This window comes from Acinonyx jubatus, chromosome D3, assembly GCF_027475565.1.
Source record: "Acinonyx jubatus isolate Ajub_Pintada_27869175 chromosome D3, VMU_Ajub_asm_v1.0, whole genome shotgun sequence".
Taxonomy (NCBI): domain Eukaryota; kingdom Metazoa; phylum Chordata; class Mammalia; order Carnivora; family Felidae; genus Acinonyx; species Acinonyx jubatus.
The window spans coordinates 57,614,113-57,633,407 of record NC_069392.1 but is presented as its reverse complement, the minus strand read 5'-3'; positions in this window follow the sequence as shown (position 1 = coordinate 57,633,407).

Here is a 19,295-nt window from a genome sequence, read left to right as displayed (position 1 = left end):
GAACTTCTGAGTCCTCAGGTCCAGCACCTGGGTCAACCGGTAGTCACATCATCTCAGTGACCTCTTCCAACACCAGCCCAGCCATTTCACGGATTCTGAGGCTTCCTTCTGAGGTTTTCCCCAATACCATAGTCAAGAGAACATACTCTGGGCTCTCTTGGAGAAGCAATCAGAAGGGTGGTCACATATTACAAATCCTGTCTTCCCAAATCTTCAGATTTCTTTCTTTGTATTCAATGAAGAAATACATGTGTAGCATATCAATTTAGTTGAGGCCACCAAATTTCAAATCAACAGACTGAGAAAAAAATGTGGGGGAGACCTCATGCAGCTGTTTGTACTCACATATTCCTCAGAATTTCTGCTAAAAATACTTGCATTGGTAAATTTGTCCTGACCATACCCTTCCTTCTAGATGTATACTACCCTCGGCATTTTTTCCCAAACATTTCTTGATTAATAACAAGTAGCAAAACCAGCATTTATTTTGTGATTAAGCTGTCTCCTCTCAAATTTGACTTTATAATTGGCAGCCTAGGCCATGCAGGGCCTGTTCCCTAGTTATGTGTCTTCTTCACTGGAGGGTGATGGGGGACCTAAAGGAAGTTGGCAGCCCCATGGGAAGTAACTAACAGACAAGGTAGTTACAGGGTCTGTTGTATGAGAAAGGACAGAAGACTGATACTGATTCTGCTGTAGTGGAAACTCTGTGGGGTTTGGGGGCTTAGTAATAAAGATAATATAAATCCTTCCAAACAGTCCTCTTCCAGTATTTAGATTTATACTTCTTTTATACTCCATTTCTTAGCTTTCATGTAGGAAACCTGACAAGAATATGAATTCAAATGGATTGTAATTCAGCAACTGAAAATAATGTTTATGTGGGCTTTTGTTTTTTGTTTTTCATTTTTTTGACATATCAGCCAAAATATGAGGCGACAGTTCAGGAGAGAAAAAAATTTAGTTTGTTTTGTTTTAGGATAATAATAGCAACTTGCTTTCAAATCTATTTCAGCCATTCTAGTTCCTTTGCTATTAATAAAAATTTTAATATAAATTTGTGAATTTCTCCAACAAAGACTGCTGAGATTACAATTGGGATTGCATTAAGCATAGAGATCAATTTTGGAAGAATTGACATATTTGCCATTGGAAACCTCCACACCATAATCACAGTTATCACTGTGTTTATTTAGGTTTTAGTTTTTCTTATCAGTGTTTTATACTTTTCATTATAGAAATACTGCACATATTTTGCTAAATTCATCCTTAACTAGGTCATGTCTTGAGGCTATTAACAATAGTAGTTTCTAAATTTTTTAAAAATTGTTTTTTGACAGTATGTAGAAGAAAAAATTATATATATTATAAAACATATATATATATTAATGCATACACATACACACAAACACATCCCTTCTTGCCTGTAACCTTGCTAAACCTGCTTATTAGATCTAGTAGGGTTCTTTTTTTTTTTTTTTGGTAGATACTTGAGGATTATCTATGTAGACAATCATGTCTGCAAATAAAGATCATTTTATTTATTTTGTCCAATCAATATACCTTTTATTTCTTTTTCTTGCCTTTTTTCACTGACTAGAACCTCCACACTTTGAATTAGAATGATGTGAACAGACATTTTGTTTTGTTACTCATATGAAGAAGAAAGAAACAGGTTTTCAACATTAAGTATGAGGCTAGCAAGGTTTTTTGGAGATGCCTTGAAAAACTTCTTTACTAATTTCTAATATTTGCTATTGTTTTATCATAAATGTTGTATTTGTGAAATGTTTTTTTCTGCCTCTGAGATAACTATATGTTTTCTTGTTATTATATTGATGATATGGAAAATTGCATTGATTAACTTTGGTCTAACATTGTATTTCCATGTTAAAAAACCACTTAATTATGCTATAGTATTATTTTCACATATTACTGGATTCTATTTGCTAATGTCTTGTTAGTGACTTTGGAGTTACATTTATGAGTTTTCTTTTCTTGTAATATCTTTGACATTAGAAGAAGGCAGACCTCATAAAAGTGAGCTGAGAAGTTCCCTTTTTTGTATTTCTGGAAGAATGTGTATAGAATTGGTTTCTTTTTCCTTAAATGTTTTATAAAAGTTTTAGGTAAATCTGCATGAGCTTGGATTTTTCTTTGTGGTTAGATGTTTTATTATAAATTCAAAGTTTAAAATAGATACAGGAATGTAAACTTTATTTCTTCTTGATTGAAACTTAGTATTTTGTTTATTTCAAGGAAATTTATTTCAGTCAAGTTTAAATGTATTGGCTTAAAGTTGATAATGTTTCCTTTTAAATATTTAAGACTAATGACTCCTTATTTATTGCTGATACTGGTCATCTGGGCCTTTTCTTCCTGATTATTTTTTATATAAGTATCAATTTAATTGATTTTGTTTTGAAAACCAGATTTTGGTTTCATTTCTTTCTTTCCCCCATTTTCTTTTTCTTTCTTGTTTTGGTGTGTAGTAATTTTGAATCTTCTGTTTATTTACCTACTCTGCTTACTTTTGTTTAATTTTTTCTTTTGTTTGTTTAAGTTGATGCCTAAAACATTGATTTGAGACCTTTATTGCACTTAATATAAATATTTACTAGTATAAATTATCCCATTTTAGCCACACTCAATGCATTTTTGTACATTGTGATTTGACTTATAACCAATAAAAATATTTTCTAGAGTTCCAATTCTGGGTCAGAGAGAATTAGAAAATTCTTTTCTCTTTTTCTCACTGAACATGACTATAAAATATATACATAATATAAAAGCAGTTTTTTGAGAATGATGTTAACATTGTTTCTGTTCAAAATGTACCTCCTATCCCTTTTCACCTTTCCGTGTATACAGACTCTGCACTCATGAATATTTGACTTTTTCCTCTCCCTGAAATTGAATGTTGCCCGTACTTATTATTTGTCAGTTAGCATTTACCACCCATACATGTGTGTCTTATTTCTTCATTGGTGACACTGATGTAGACTACATATTCTTTGATAACAGAAATCATTTTTACTTATAATAGCCCTCCCCAGGCCACTTTAAATAAGAGTAGGCTCACAGCATATAGAAACTGTTTTGAATTGATGTAGATTTTTGGACAAAGCTCATCAGAATAGGCATTGTGGCTAATATTTTGCTTTCTTTCTCTTCGCTACTATCAGACTTTCTCACAGAATTAAATTTTAAAGGTGACCAAATAACACTTGGGGTGTTTTTACTATTTCCCATGTTCTGGGTGCGAGATTTGGGCTATAGTTAGGAGCAGAGGGCTAGTCTGTCTCCATGCTAGTGGAGATGGCACAGAGTAGGGCTCCACTAGTAACTTGGCCTGAAGTCAATTTTTGTCTGTTGATAGGATTATTGTCTTTATTGTAAGGATACCTGGGTCAGCGCTGTGATCTGTGGCTGGAGTCGAGACATGACACTTTTTTGGTGCCCACTGAAAAGAGCAAATTCAGATTATTAGCTAAATTGACCTTCTTCTGTGTGAAATTCACTAACCCAGAGCTCTAACCAAAAGAATAGTTTCCCAAATAGATCACCAGATCACCACCAATGTGTCAACTCAGAGAACATAGCAGCACACGAACAGTTGGAGGCCAAATGGGCTCTCCAAGTAAACCTTCCAGTTGAAGAATGCCTTTAGCTTAAACCATCAAATCCAGGTGATTAAAGTGAAATTACGTATGTATTTATCGTTTGACTCTTCACCAGTTTTGTGTGTGTATATAAAAGAGAAAGAGAAAAACGGGGCAGCGAAGAGAAAACCTGAAAAAAATAACACAGCAAATAACCTTTTTTTTATTTGTTTCTCAAATTAGGGCCTCAATTAATACATCTCAAATTGCCTCAGGACAGTGCCAAAAAAGATTAATGCAAAAGTGGTGCGTTCTACCTTTTATCTCAATTGTGTGACAGTCCTCTTGCAAAGTTGAAAAGCTGCTAATTTAGTAGTCAACAGTGTCAAATAAAATTTCTAAACTGTATGTCTATAAAAGAACATCTTAGAAATAAGGCACAGCAAATATGCTTCAAAACAGTGCAGTCAGCAAATCTGTTTCAGGTTTTGAAATATCTAGCAATGACATTTATTAGAGAGAAACTATAATATATCAGTGATATAAAAAGCTGTCTCTTCATCAGCATTGCTTTATTATAGGCACTAATTTTGTGCAAAATCCTTTAGATTCTTTGCAAAACACCTGCTGAACTTAAAGAAATATGGTGAGTGCTTGCACAGAGACAGATGCAGCTTAATCACATAATACTGAATTTGACTTTGTGGTGCTTAACAATAAATGAACTGAGAGCATACTAGTACAGAAGGCTTAAATCTTCCTCAAATTTGTATAAAGTTTTCAATGAATATACTGTTTGTGCTGATTCCTTCTTCATCAAGTTTGAGGATATAAACAAATAGCGATTATAAGGATCCCATTAAGACTGAGTTTTTAAAATTAAAGTAAATCACATTGATGACTATGCTCTGAATTGCACTCCTTTCTCCCACCTCCCATCCTATTTCAATGTTCTTAGCTGGCTGCTTTCTGGCTACTTTTCCCTTTGTAGTTTCCATCCATTCATCCATTCATCATACCCTGTTTATTCTATCAGATTACTTGAAAATTTCATGTTATAGATGAATCTGCTTCAAGGTCAGATATGATGGCATTATGGCTCAGCAAAAGATGGAAATAGAATAAGAAAGACCATTTTCTCATTCTCTCTTCTGCTGCACACGATTAGTTTTATACGTTGATTGATTTTTGGTGGTAGGTTAAGTCGATTTCAATGAATTTCACTCACCCAGGGTTGACCAGATTAAGATCCAAAATTGTTTACCCATATCACTTTTTCTCTTCTTTCTTCCCAGTCTTTTAATTCATATGTTCAAAAGACATTTTGTTTGTACATATATGATACAGCCTCTATGTGTGCCTACATGCATTCACATTCCCTAGTGAATTAACTATTCTTTCTTCATTGATTCTTATTTGCATTGTAATGTTAAATAATGGTACTTTAATTTTACTTCTTCAGATAAGCTGTGTGCTTGAGAAAACCATAAAACAATGAAACCTCATGAATATTTATATCAATGACTACACAGCATTATAGTCATAATCTCTGGAACTAGTTCTCACAAGTTCAGAATTAATTATCAAGTTCAGTTTTAATTGCGTTCTTCTAAATTACAACCCCTCCCCCCCTTAAAAAAAAGACATAATGAATTATCTGGTAAGTACTTTACTGGGACTAATGCATCTCAGAGAGCTTCCTAAAATCCCATTCTTAACGTCTAATAACCAAATGAAGGCATACAATCCCAAACCAGTGTTCTAATCCTTGTTATCCAATGTATTAGACATTTGCGGCTGCTTCTAGGGGGTTAATATATTTCATTTTCACTCAAATGAAATTTGCTATTTTCACTCAGTAAGAATTTAATTGAGTTTGGGGAACTTTTTTATTAAAAATTAAACCCTAAACACTCATTGTTTTGCTTTCTTATCCTGTGAGCCTGAAATAGCATACAGAGAGGAGTATTTGATGGGTAACCTCTGGAGAACAGTTGTCCCTTTATTAAAAAAAATTAAAAGACATGTTTAGCACTAAGACATAAAGATGTGAACAATTAAGAGTAATGATATATTTCATCTTGAAATAAAGGAAATCCACCCCAGAACTTTCTAGCCAAAATGCTGAACTGTAAGAAAAATAAGAAAGTGTAACCATATTTATTCTTAGAATAAAATATGGAAAATTACTCAAAATAATATAAACTTTTAGACACAAAGTCTTATGAAAAATTTTAATGAGTAAAACATTGAGAGATATGTTTATTTCATTAGGTAATATATATTCTATTATGTCTGAAACATTTTTTACTGTATTTTTATTTTTTTATTTTAATTTTATAATGTTTGTTTATTTATTTATTCATTTATTTTTTGAGTGAGGGAGGGACAGAGAGAGAGAGAGAGATAGGCACAGAATCAGAAGCAGGCTCCAGACTCTGAGCTGTCAACACAGAGCCTGACACAGGTCTCAGACTCATGGACTGTGATATCATGACCTGAGCTGAAGTCGGATGCTTAACTGAGCCGCCCAGGCACCCCTTGACTATATTTTTAAATGAAAACATCTAAAAACCAGTATTGTATCTGTGTGTGTTAGGACAAAGATAAAGTTAAATAAGTGATAACTTGACAGCATTCATTCCCAGAACTTTCCTTCATATTTAGTGATAATAATCTACTTATAGTTGAGAGGACAGAAGGAAGATGAGAAGTATAATTTCAATTGGAAACCTAACTAAACTCCTAGGTTGATTATCACTGTAGCAACTGAGCTCCATTGATTTACCAGTACAGTTGTTTGATTTAACTTAAAGTTAGTCAAGTTTTAGTAAAGATTTGGTCTTGACCATGTGCAAGATTTGAACCCAGGAATTTCAGGAAAAAGATGTGCAAATAGAAACTTTCATAACATAAATGGGTTAGCAGCAGCAAGGAAGAATGTAATTATCTTCTCCCTCTCAAACAAACAAACAAACAAAAAGGACAAAGAGCACAAGTAGTCACTTAAACTTAAGGGTCAGTATCAAGGAATTAATGTAGAGACTAGAATACAATCTATAGGAAGTCCTAGAAGGGCTTGATAAAAAAAAAATCAGTAACCATGAGTTGAAAACAATATTTGAATGTATGAAAGCACAAATAGATTCATATATTCATATGAAAGAAATGCCTCAGTCTTGATAGCCAAATTCTAAGAACTAAGAGTTTTCCCAGGAATGAAGCATTTTGGTTCAAAGTACAACTAATTCACTGGAGTCTTTCCAGGGCCTTGTACCATGCTGAAGACAGAGAGGGCCCACTGCATATATATTTGGTGAATGAATGAAGAAATGACATTTTGAGAGTTGTTTCAAATCAAAAGATAAAAATGCATTTGTCTAGAAATCAGACAGAAGATAAATATCATCATACAAGTGTATTTAATTTCATCTTTTATTACAGATTTATTCCTAAAATATCCATTATGTTTCTACATCTTAAGAAGAGTTTAATGAAGCCACTGACAGTACACACATCATCCCTTGGTTTAATGAGCTTCCCCCATGGCTTCCTTATGGGGTGGTCTGCCCATCCTGCCCAAGAGTTCACGTGCATGGCTGTATCAACAGGGCAGGTTCTTCCTTGACATTATTTATGTGGCAACAATTTTTAGTCACAGGTTAGATTTTTTAAGAAAATCTGCTTCCTGCTCTCTGACCAGTAAATGGTGGCACCAACCTATTCGATCAGTGTAACTCCATTTGAAGTCAGTTTAAGCAGAGTGAGCTACAAAAATGGCAGAGAATCAGATTAACATTTTTTTATTCAGCCTCTTTTTCTAAAGGGAGATGTCCCAATTGCATGATTTTGTATCATCTGCTGCGTGAATGCTGTTGCTGCCCAAATCAGGCACAAACAACAGCATCTGAGCTGTATGATCTGTCTCTTTTAAAATAAAGTTTTAGAGCATACCACTGGTTTTTGACACATTTATTCCATAATATATTAGACACAGTGGAGCTTCAGTCATTATTAAACATCTTACAAATGTCCAATTAGGAATACATCACATATAACATATGACACAGCATGTGTTTTTATCACACTGTATTAGAATCATTACTAAAGGAACAGAGTAGATGTGGCTTGCTGTTTTTATAGTACACTGACAATGTGGCAACAAGGATCCTTGCCATAAAAAGGGCCTAAATGTATATGTGCATTGTCTTCTGTGGACCTTAACACAAACAAGTTATATTGAAAATACATTTTTACAATGATCCCTTTCCACTACCTAGTCCCTTCATTCAGATCCTGATGTGGCCCATATGTGGAAACTATTTCATGAAAAAACCGCCATACCTGTCTTTGAATGACCAAATGAGCAAGGTCGACAATTGTAGAACAATTCTGTACCTCTCAGAAGCGATAGAAATGACAAAAAACAAAAAAACAAACAAACAGTTTAAATGCAGAATTAGAATTAAAAGGGGTACAAAAGAATTGAAAATGTAATCTTCAAACTAGATAAGTACAAGAGATGAGGAACAACAAAATAAAGTCAATGGCTTCCCAGACAGTGATTTGTTTTGCTTTCCTCCATTTTAAATATGTTTTTTTTTTCAACGTTTATTTATTTTTGGGACAGAGAGAGACAGAGCATGAACGGGAAAGGGGCAGAGAGAGAGGGAGACACAGAATCGGAAACAGGCTCCAGGCTCTGAGCCATCAGCCCAGAGCCTGACATGGGGCTCGAACTCACGGACCGCGAGATCGTGACCTGGCTGAAGTCCGACGCTTAACCGACTGCGCCACCCAGGCGCCCCAGCTTTCCTCCATTTTAAATGAAAACTCTTAACATATTGGAGAATCTTGAGTATGATTCTTCCCGAAGCATGTTGGCCGGCTATTTAATCTAAAACTCAGTACGTTTTTTATTTATTTGTATAAGTTTACATATAGTAAACGGTACTGACTTCTTTGTATGCTGTTCTATGAGTTTTAACATATGCATAGATTCTTATAACCACCACCACAAACAGGGTACAGAATAGTTCAAACATCCTCCAGAAGTCCCTCTTGCTGAATTTTTGTAGTCACCCCCCATCTCTTCATACCCCTAACAAAATGATATAGCTACTCTGGAAACAATCTGGCGGTTTCTCATGTTTTAATTTGACCCATAAATTATTACCATATTTACAGAATTCTCTAGGATGAAAATGTGACTTTAACATATTGGATATTGATTTACCATAGAGTACACCACAGAAAGAGCCCCAAAAGTCAAAAAGTTAACATTTTTCATGCTGATGAAAACTGGAGTCTATAAAGAAAACCATCCCGCAGGTTATCCACTGTTGACACATACCTATGAGAAAGTGAATGATGAAAAAACTGGAGCTCAGAAGTCCGTGAAATCATCTTCTTTATGTATTCTCTTATAGGGGCTATCTCTCATAACCTGGTGTCTTTAGCTTGAGTTCAATCCACATGTCACCTTACGTGGATATATGATTCCCCCAGCTCTGTGTAATGCTCTTTCCTGATGCACACCAGAGCAATCATTCAGGATGAGTAAACTGGGCATTGATTTGGGAATAATAAACTCCCCTGCCCCATGCACACTCTATAGCTGTCCTCTTGGCTCCAGCCACCAATCCAAACTCTTGTATTCTCACTTTTACTTTTTTATGCTTTCTTTTCCATTTCTTTATTCTCACCGGAGCTTACTGTTCTGTGTACACTTCTTATACAGACTTGGAAGTTAATTTCTTGAAGTATAAGGACTACACTTGGTCTGTTTCCCTTGCAACTGAAAATTAAGTTTCCAGAAGCTGGAACCAAAGCTGTAACTTTGGTTACATCCACCAGGTTAGAAGAGAATAGAGGAAAAGATCATTACAGGAGTGATGACTACAAAAGATAGCTTCTTCCATTAGATGAAAGTTTGGACCGCATGACCTCTGAGGTATTTTCCAGGTCTTAATGACCATTCCTGGAATCTATGTAATCCATTCTAGGATATGTTAATTTACTGACTGAATTATGCTGTGCCACCTTCCCACATCACTTGGCCTGTGTAGACTGAACCCTAGTGAGTTTAACAAGCATTTAGCTGCTTGTTAAAATCAAGCTTCTGGAACTTTAATTAATGATTGACTTGTCACTAGTTTTATTTTATTTGAGACTCTGACTTTTCATTCGAGGGCAAATTATGCTCATCATTTGGCAAAACCTCAGCTGTGGTTATCTGACAGCGGCCTGTGAGGTAGCGCAATTTTATGCCGTGTCACACTGACATGGCATTCACTTCTACATGGCTTTGTACACTTACATCTTAGTACTTCTACTTTCCACTGGATCATTCCCACTTCGTATAAAGTGGATAGTAATTTAAGTATAAACTGAGGAAAAATGCAGAACTTTTAGTTAAATGTGTAAATGTAAAGTTAAGAGTAAGGTGAACACATGATAGAAATGGAGAAAAGTATTATCATATGGCCTGACTACAGTAAAAATTATGTCACATAGGGGCCCGCAGACAAGTTGCCATTCAAAGACCTGAGACAATACACACACACACCCACCCACCCACCCACACACACACACACACACACTTTGTACTAAGTGAAGATTTGATTAAACCATTTCCTTTAAAATCAAGAAAAAAAATAAATTTGTCTGCTCTAACTACCTCTATCTGATATTATCCTAGAAGGACTAATTAGCACAAATATGCAAGAAAAACATATATGAAGTTTTCAAAGGAGCAAACACACCTAAAATTGTTTGAAGAAAATATAACTGAATACCTAGAAAGCTAAAACAAAAAATCTTCAATAAATTATTGAGTTCATAAGAAAGTTTATAAGCATTGCTAGGATGAAAATTAATACTCTGTAGTTGGTTGCCCTTCTACATGACAGCAGCAAGCACTTAGAAAAAATGTAATTAAAATGTCATTTGTTAAATAAATTTGTTATTTAATAAATTATAAATAAAGTTTAACAAACTACATGAAAGATCATCATAAATTTTTTTCTTTTTTAGCATTATGGAAAGACATCAAAAACAAACTAAATAGGAATAAATGGGATTTATATTTGCATCTAAAACAGAGAAACTAGATTAGGATTGCAATCACTCTTACCTGGAAAACTGATTTCTAAAATCTATCAATTTAGCAATAATATATTTAGTCCAAGGAGAAGGAATACATAATCAGACAAAAACATGCAAATGACTGATAATTATCCAATGTTTTTTCTTTAAAAAGTGAAACAAATGGAGAGATATGGCTAATATTCATGGATTGGAATATTTAATATTTCAAATAGTTCACCCACATTGATGTATAGATGTATAGAGATATTGTAATCCCCATCAAAGTATCCTGTATGGAGCTTGATATGCTAGTTCTAAAATTTACATGAAAAAGCAATGATAGAAAGAATAGCTAAATCACACTGGAAGAATAGAAGGTAGAAAAATTTGTTTTTCTAAATATCAAGAAAAAGATATGGTAATTAAGACTGTTAGACAGTAATAGAGACATACAAATATTTCAATAAAACTTTGAGAAAAGTGGAAATTCAAAATAGTGTGAAAAGAAGAAATAGTCAATAAATCATAAATTATACCTATAGAAAATAATGAAATTTCCTAGCACCAATCCTCAAAATCCATTTTCTGTAGAACAGAGTTCTAATAATGAAATTCAAAACTACAAATGAATCAGAATATAAGAGAATGCCTTTCATATCATAGAACAGGAAATGATTTCTCATGCAAGACACAAAAATATTAACCAAAAGGGAAAATATTAATATATTCAGTTATAAGTAAGAATTTCCATTAGCCAAAATGTGTCTTAAAGACAATGAGAAAGCAATTCAAGTGTTGGAAGAACTCATTTACAACATATGTAAACTAAAAAAGTTATGATCTAGGACAAATAAGGTAGTCATAAACAAAAAACAATAAAATTGGAAAAAAGAAAGCTCTATATAAAAGAGAAACACAGTAAATATATAAAGTTAATTAATCGTATTAGTTACTAGTGAATTCCAATTTAATACCGCCAGATATCATATCAGGCCTATCACCTTGGCAAAAAATTTAAAAGCCTGAAAATATCAAGCATTTTTAAGTATATATAGCAATTGAATCAAAGTATTCATCTTAAACTGCAGAGACACTGGGATATCATATTTACTACTATTGGTTTTATAAATTCCTAACATCACTCTATAAAATTACCAGAAATATCTACCTAGTTTAAGAAGACTTTATCCTACAAGCTTGCAATTTTACTTCTTGGATATACTATTTAAAAACACATCTCCTCAAAAGACATATTGATGAAATTCTTAGCAAAAGATTTCATAATAGGAAAACCAGAAAATCTAAAAGTGTATCCATAGAAAAGTGTGGTATTTTCATACAGTACAATACTATATCAATACTATACTATATACTATGCAATACTGGTGTAGCACTGAAAAAGAATGACCTCTAGCTACAGACATCACCATAGATAAATTTCATGATATAATATTGAATTTAAAGAGAAAATTGGAATTAACTACATAAATATTGTCCATTAAGCATGTTTTAAATAAGAATGACTGACAGATGTATGTGAGTATATGTATGTATGCACACATGTATGTACACATACTTTGAAAAAAGTCTTATAGACACATTACAGGGATTAGGGAGAGATTCTCCTCTGACATTATTATAGTTTGATACCCCACCATCTATGTCATGCACACACACACACAAACACACACACACACACACATTAATACGGTTAAGGTAAAATTGTGTAATATTTGTTTATAAAAATCTGTTCTTAGGAAAGATATTGCAATATAAATACTTTGTACTTTAATATGAAATTTAGTTTCTGCTATCTTTGTGGTATTTATATTTTGAACTTTATTTCTAAATGCTTAGTGCTTTCCAATTTATACTCACACTTTTCAGTTGATCATTACATTTTCCCCTTGAAATACTAGCATTAGAGAATACAGGAAACTGAAGATCATAAATAGGAAGTGATAGTAAGAGCACACAGCTAGCATGTGGGGTAACAGGAAAATCTCAAATATCACTGAATGACACATTTCCAAACTCTTCAACGCCGGCACTACCGTACTTAGATATCTATCTCATTATTCATTCATTTTTCTACCCATAGGTAAACTGTAGGGACACCTCAACTTTCAAAGCATGCACAAGTCAAAGCAATTTTATGGTCCTCTTTCAACTTTACAATGACCCTAGATACTAATACTTCTAGATATCATGATTCCCATTTTCCTGGGAAATTGAGACTGGCTTCAAGGTCCTTGTCCTGTTCAGACCCAAGCAGGGAGTCCAACATATGCACAGCAACAGCCTTTCCCCAGACCTTCTCATGAGACCAGAGGCACACGTACCATCCTGATCCTGAATGACCAGAAGGATGTCACGCAGCACCATCTGCATCTTGTGTGGCTTCCAGAGACACAAGAGAGACCCCAACACTGTATGTCTTAGGACATCATTTACTGGATGTTCCTGATAGCTTTTATACATCTCCAACACGCAGCTTAAATGTTCCTGTTTTATAACTTTATATAAATGGAATCATATCTAATGGACACTGTTTGGTCTTGCTTCTTTTGCACAATAAAGATTTAAAGAAAATGTAAATAAAGATTTAAAGAAAAACAAAACCTTACCTTTACCTCCATCTACCTCAGCTTACCATTGTCACTCTGCCACCAATTCCTCCATGAAGGTAAAACCATGGGCACCAAGACCTCTGACCTTTCATCACCATTCCTGTGCCCCCAAAATCTCCCCAAAAGGAGATTCTTAGTGGTTCATGGAAACAGCCAAAGGATGTATTTTCTCCAGCCTAGTTGACATGTCCATAGGAATAACAGAGGTGTGACCTGAAGAAGAGAAGAAGGAGGCCTAGAGAACTGTCATCTATGCCTGGTCGTATACTTCACACTTTCCCCTCCCATTTCAAATGAGACAACTGAAAACCAGTGCCATTCAGTGAAGTGTCACACAGTGAGTAGCGAAGTCATGACTAAGTTCCTTTCTCTTCAGTCTCACGTCAGTATTTCTTAACACTAATACTTACTAAAAGTTTTAGAAAGTCCCCTTATCCAAAAAGTTTGGTACATCCCATTGTTTTCAAAAGAATAGCCAATTCTTTGGGAAGCATGGATGATTACTTCGAGGACCATCATAAGTAATTGGTTAGGAGATTCCTTCTGAGCTGGGAGGTTGGAAATCAACCTAAATAGTATATTGTCTCCCTAGACTCTGGCGCAGTAGAATTTGTTCTCACAAGTGTTCTTTATTTGCAAGTGTTGGACAAGGCAACATTCTCAGCAGACAGACAGATTAACTCCCAGTGGTAGATACAATTTTCTTAATGATAAAACCCTTTGGGGGCTAATTTATACATCATCTGCTTTTGGCACTGGAATCCTCTGTAAACATTTCAAAGGGCATGCTCATACTAACACAACACCTGAAGCAATATTTTACATATATCTGGTATTCAGTAAAATGATCATTATATTGAATTAAATGCAAGTCCTAGCCATATGAATTGAGAAAGGAAGCAACAGATATTTATTATGTACCGTTTGAATGTTCAGGCCGATTTTAGAGACCTTTGTAAAAACTGAAGAAGAAAACATTATAACCCTTCCAAATTAGTTCAAAACAATGACTAATTTATGAAGAATTGTTTTAAGTTGAGTTCTGGAGTGCTTGACATAGACGATGTGCACTACAGGGACATGGCTAAGGAACAGTGTGAATAAGAGATACGACAATGAGAAAGTAGGCCCTGAAGGAAACCTTGAATGAACAATTCAATAGATGAAAGATGAAGGGACAGGGACATCATGAGCAATCGTGCTGAGGTAAGGTGACCCTAAATTATCTTGACCTGTTTCTGTTACCTTGATTGAACATCTCCCATATGCAAGGTACTGAAGAATAAAAGAATAAGGCCAATGTCGGTCTTTAAGAATCTATCTCCCTTAATAAGGAGATCACAAAATAAATAATTATTCAAAGTTTTAAAATACAAGATAGGAATAATGGTTTTACTGTCTATAATTCACAATCATTGGAGGCTTGTTCATAAAATTAGGTACCTGGGGCTCACCCAGGAGTTTCTAACTCAGTGTCGCTGGGATTGATCCAGAGTCCAGTTAGAAGGCTGGCTCTAGAAATATCCAGCTACAGTAGTAAAGTAACCTATACTGAGTGGAAGGCAGGAAAATGAATAGCAAAAAGAGGGCAGACATAAGAAAAGCATTAAGGAAAAATGGATAGGCTGGATGTCTGATAGAAATCCAAAAAATGCCAATGTCGTTAATACAGATCCTGAGATATAGGGTAACAATGAGGCAGCTATTAGGCAGTTAAGAAGTGGAGCTGATCTCAGAGGGGTGGGGCAATGAGAGATGTACTCTGATATGTTAGAGTTTGAAGAAACTAAGTTTCCAGGGTAATCATCACATGACTCAACTCCTCAATATCTTTGTAGACATAGAATTAGAAAAGAAGAGGCAAAGGTGCAGTATGAAACCCAAGGGGAAGAGAATGAGCAAAAAAATGGAGAATTCTTGCTAAAGTTGGATGGAGACTCTGAAATAAGTTTATTTCAAGCAGGAATCAATAAAGGCAATCATGTACAATCAACACTTATGTGGATTTAAGTCATGTGATTCAAAAGCTCAAAATGGAGTTGAATTAGACCAGATGCCAGCTTTCAGAGCAACAGCCTAGGTGCAAGAATGCTTTACTTCAAAGAGATCTCACTGAGGTGTTACTGACAGAGCATTTTACAGCAAGTGAGGCAGGATTCAGAGTAAATCACATCTGAAGGCACAAGTGGGCGTGATATAAGCACGGCTTTACAGAGTCCTATAAGTGCTTCTACTTAAGTATATGCAGCACTGAAAAGACAAGAAGAAAAATTGCTTGAAGGTTTTCTGTCAGACTGCACTCCGCATGTTCCCATTCATAGGCAATTTACTTTGAACTGAATCTTGAAAAGAACATCTTGACATCTAGCAAAGGGGTTAACCTTTTAGGAAGCTTTTCAATATTTATACCTGAGACCACTTGATAAGTTTTCCCTGTTCAGGATAAATCCTGTATATGCACCTAGAGGCCTTTTACAACACTGTCCTGTCTCAATCTGTGTGTTGCTTTACAGATTGGCTTCTTTTCACCTTCTTTTCTGTTGTTTGGGGAATTCACCTGGCTTTGCCCCCATTCCAAGGGTGGGAGACCCAAGACTTTAAGAGACTTTGATTAGAATTTCATTGAATAAACAGATTCGTTTGGGAAGAATTGACATCTTAAGTCCTCTTGAGTCCTCTGACCCCCCCAAAAATAGTGTAACTTTCCATTTGCATGGGTCTTTTTAAGCTTCCCTCAGAAATGTTTTGTAGTTTTCATTGTGTAGGTCCAGGAAACTTCTGTTGTATTTATCATTATTTCACATGTAATGCTTTTGTAAATGGTGCTTTTTATTTCAATTTCTGATTGTGCATTGCTAGCATGCAGAAACACTGTTGATTTTTGTAGAGTGATCTTGTGTACTACAAATTTCCCAAACTCACTTCTTACTAGCTTTTTGCAGATTCCATGACATTTTCTAAATAGGTGATCGTGACATCTGCAAGTCAAGGTTTTCTTCTTTTTCAATTTGGATTTCAATGGCCAATTATGCTGGCTAAAATCTTAAGTGTTATACCAAATAAAAGTAGCAAAAGTGGACATCCTAGCCTTGTTGCTTTTGGTAAGTGGAACGCAATCAGTCTTTCATCAGGTATGAAATTAGCTGTAGAATTTTCATAGATGCCATCTCTCAGGTTGAGGAGACTCTCTTGTCCTCATTTGTAAGAAATTGTGTAGAGTTTGTTTTATTGCTTAATTAAGAGTTTGGTATAATTCACACTAATGTCATCTGGGCCTGAATATATTCATATTATATATTTCTTCCTTAGTAAGTATTTGTGGTTCATGTTTTACAAGGAATTTGTCCATTTCTCTTAAATTGGAGAGTTTATTGACATAAAATTGTTAGTATTCCTCCTCTCATTTCTGATATTAATAATTTGCCTCCTCTTTTTAATTTTTTTTTTTGAGAGAGAGAATGCATGAGCAAGGGAGGTGCAGAAAGAGAGGGAGGGAGGAAGGGAGGGACAGAGAGAGAGAGAGAGAGAGAGAGGATCTTAAGCAGGCTTCACACCCGGCACAGAGCCAGAAACAAGGGCTGCATCTCACCACCTGAGATCATGACCTGAGCCAAAATCAAAATTCAGAAGCTTAACCAACTGAGACACCCAGGTGCCCCATTTCTTCTTTTTAAATGACTGATATGACTAAATATATCACTTTCTTGATTTTTCATAAGAACCAGCTTTTGATTACATTTTCTCTCTCTTTTGTTTTGTTTTGCTTTCCATTTCATTGGTTTTAGTTCTGATATGTATTATTATCCCTTATCTTTTTTTGGCTCTAGTTTACTATTATGTTTCAAATTCTTCAAGCGGAAGTTGTGGTCATTGATTTAAGAATTTATTTATTTTTAGCATTTAAGAACTCATTTATGCATTTTTTAACAAATGTATTTGGTGATCTATACTTTCCTCTAGGTACTGCTTCAGCTGCATTTAAACAATTGATATGTTTCACTCAGTTTAAAATACGTCATAATTTTGGAATACTTATTTTCTAAATATTTATATATTTTCTAGACATTTCTTTTATTAACTTGAAATTTAAATCCATTTTGCTCATACAACATAATTTGAATGATTTGTGTCCTTTTGAATTAACTCCATCTTTAAATTTATTGAAACTTCTTTTATGCTCTCTTTTGATAAATGTTCTGTGAGTGCTTGGAAAGGATGTCCATTCTGCTCTTGTTAGATGAATGTCATATAATCAATTATATTGAATCAATCGATAGTATTGTTTAAATTGATAGTATTTTTAGAAAATACTAGTTTTCTATCTAGTGTTCATTCAGTTATTGAAACATGGGTGCCAAAATTTTTTATGATAGTTGTGAATTTGCTAATTTATGTCCTTGCAGTTCTATTCATCTTTGTTACACATATTTTAAGGCTCTTTCATGAGACTCATAAATGTTTATTTATGATTATTGTGTTTTCTTATTGAACTGATCATTTATTATTGTGAAATGAATCTCTGCATTCCAGGTGAAAATTTTACCCAGATATCAAGTTTACCTACCATTACTATAGTACTCTCATATTTAAAAACACATTAGCATGATATATCCTTTCCCATCTTTTTACTTGTAATCTCTTTGTGTTTTGTTTTTGTTTTTGTTTTTCCATTAAAATAGGTTTCTTGCAAGCAGCATATAGTTGGGTCTTGTTTTTAATCCAATCTGATCAACTATGTTTTTATTAGGGTGTTTAGACCATTTATATTTAATGGTATTATTATGTAGTTAAGTTCAAATCTATAATTTTGCTATTGGTTTTCTATTTGTCTCATCTGTCTTGTGTTCAGTATTTCTCCTCTGTATGCATTATTTTGAATTACATGAGTATTATTTATGATTCCATCTTACCTCCTCTCTTTGCTTATTAAGTATAACTTTTTGTGTTTTTTAAATATTTCCTTTTGGAAGTATAGATTACAATTTTAATTTATTAAAATTTACCTTTAAGGGATATTATTCCACTTCACTTACACTGTCAAAACCTTATAGAAGTATACTTCTATTTCTTCTCTTCTGGCCTTTATTGTAGTGCTGCTATGTCTTTTATATTTACATAAGTTATAAACCCATGGTGCATTGTTATTATTTTTGCTTTAAACTGGCAATTATCTTTTCGGGGGTTTTAAACAGCAAAAATAAAGACAGTAAATGAAGTACAAATGTAAATATATGGGTAATAAAAACAAATATTGGCCAGTCCAAAAATAATTATAATGCTATATATTAAAATCCATTACATTTAACTATAGTACTTAGATCATATGTGTGTTGAGAGTACAGTGATATCAGATAAAATGTGCTGAAGTTCTTGTATTTTTAAGAAAGATGATATTATTTGTAAGTTTTAGACTCTGACCTAAAGAACTTCTCATTTTTCCATCAGAATACTTAAAGAATATAATATAGAACATAATTTCCAAACCCTTGGAGCAAAATAATCAACCTTGAAAAATGCATACTAACAAATGAGAGAGACTAATATAGAAATTTTAGGATAAATAGAAAATAAAACTCTATTTGTCTATTTGTATTTAGTCTATTTGTATTTATGCAAATGAGATGAAAATGTATTTCTATGCAAAACAGATATTCACAAATTATAAGGGGAAAAAGAGAGAAAGTTAAAGGAAGAAAATACAGTGTGTCAATAACAGTATCAGACAATATCCATGTATAGGCAAAGAAGTAAAATGATTCATACATAATCACATAATGGAAATATCAATTCGCTAGGGAAGAAAAATTTTCTAAACATCTTTGAATGTCAGAATTAAGAGTAAAAACATATTAATAGAAGAATGAGAAGAAATTTTGAAAGTCTTCCATTATGATAGGAAATTTTAACACAACATTCTCAGTAATTAATAGCTCAATCAGGAGTGATATAGAGTATTTGAACTAGGCCTTGGCAA